Here is a 1,161-nt window from a genome sequence, read left to right as displayed (position 1 = left end):
AATAATAAAATAAAATAAAATAAAATAAAATAAAATAAAATAAAATAAAAATAACCTCCTCCAGTGAAGTGTCTGACACTCCAAAGCTGCTCAGCCCCATGTCTGCCAGCGTCTCCTCTAGTTCTCTGAACAGACTGGCGTAAGAACGATGTTTGAAGCCCCGGCTGGGCAGTAGAAAGGTGAGCTCCTGCCCTATGACCTCTATAAGCCTGGCCTCTGGGACGTGATGGTGGACGAGGGCTGTGATGCTCTCAATGTCCCCTGAGAGAGTGAGATTACACATCCTAAATTATGATCATTGCAGATAGATTACACTGATCTAATATAAACATACTATATGAATGTTTTACCTTCCATCTGTCTTTCTGTAACTCTGGGCTGCTCTGTGGCGCTCTCTTTAAATTTGGTACAGAGTGAGCATTTACAGGAGCAGTCCTCAGTACAGTCACATTGACCCTGTAAGAACCAGAGCAACTTTGTGAGTCTAGCTGCCTTATATACTCTTTGTAATAGACAGTTAAAGTCTCACCTCGTTTGTGATGTGGGACGGCTGCTCTTTAATGCGCCGCACCAGAGAGAGGTAGAAACCAGCGCCCAGGCAGTTCTTCAGGAAGAGAGGAGAGCCGCAGCAGTACAGACAACCCTGAGAGATGATGGCCACACGGTCACTGAGCAGGTCAGCTTCATCCATGTGATGTGTGGACAAAATCACTGTACGACCTAAATGACACACACCAGATACACACACTTTTAGACCTCTACTTAAGGGTAGAAATGTATAGAAAAAAATGTTAGACGTTTTACAGGGATGGATGATGATTAAGTCTTGGAAGAATTTGATTTATCCAATTTCATGGATGGATGGATGGATTGATAGATAGATAATAAAAAATATAATAAAATAATAAATATATATAAAAAAAAACAAATCAACAGAACATACTAAATATATAAAATAAAAATAACAGTAATTACATATATGGATGATCTAAAATATCTTTTTTTTTTTCAAGTAATATCTAATATAAAAAATTAATATAAAATATATTTAAAAATTAATAACATTGACTAAATATATAAAATAAAAAATCAGCTTAATAGACAGATACTGCATATGAAATTATGAATGGACAGATCGATGGATGGACAGATATAATATAT

At 36.4% G+C, this 1,161-nt stretch overlaps 1 pseudogene; it reads right to left on the bottom strand.

The window, feature by feature from the left end:
• LOC107697774 (retinal-specific ATP-binding cassette transporter-like) overlaps window positions 1-1,161 on the bottom strand; it is a 39,848-nt pseudogene that overhangs the window by 14,140 nt on the left and 24,547 nt on the right.

The sequence above is a fragment of the Sinocyclocheilus anshuiensis genome, unplaced genomic scaffold (genome assembly GCF_001515605.1).
Source record: "Sinocyclocheilus anshuiensis isolate Anshui unplaced genomic scaffold, SAMN03320099.WGS_v1.1 scaffold886, whole genome shotgun sequence".
In the NCBI taxonomy this organism is placed as follows: domain Eukaryota; kingdom Metazoa; phylum Chordata; class Actinopteri; order Cypriniformes; family Cyprinidae; genus Sinocyclocheilus; species Sinocyclocheilus anshuiensis.
This window is presented reverse-complemented; position numbering and strand designations above follow the sequence as displayed.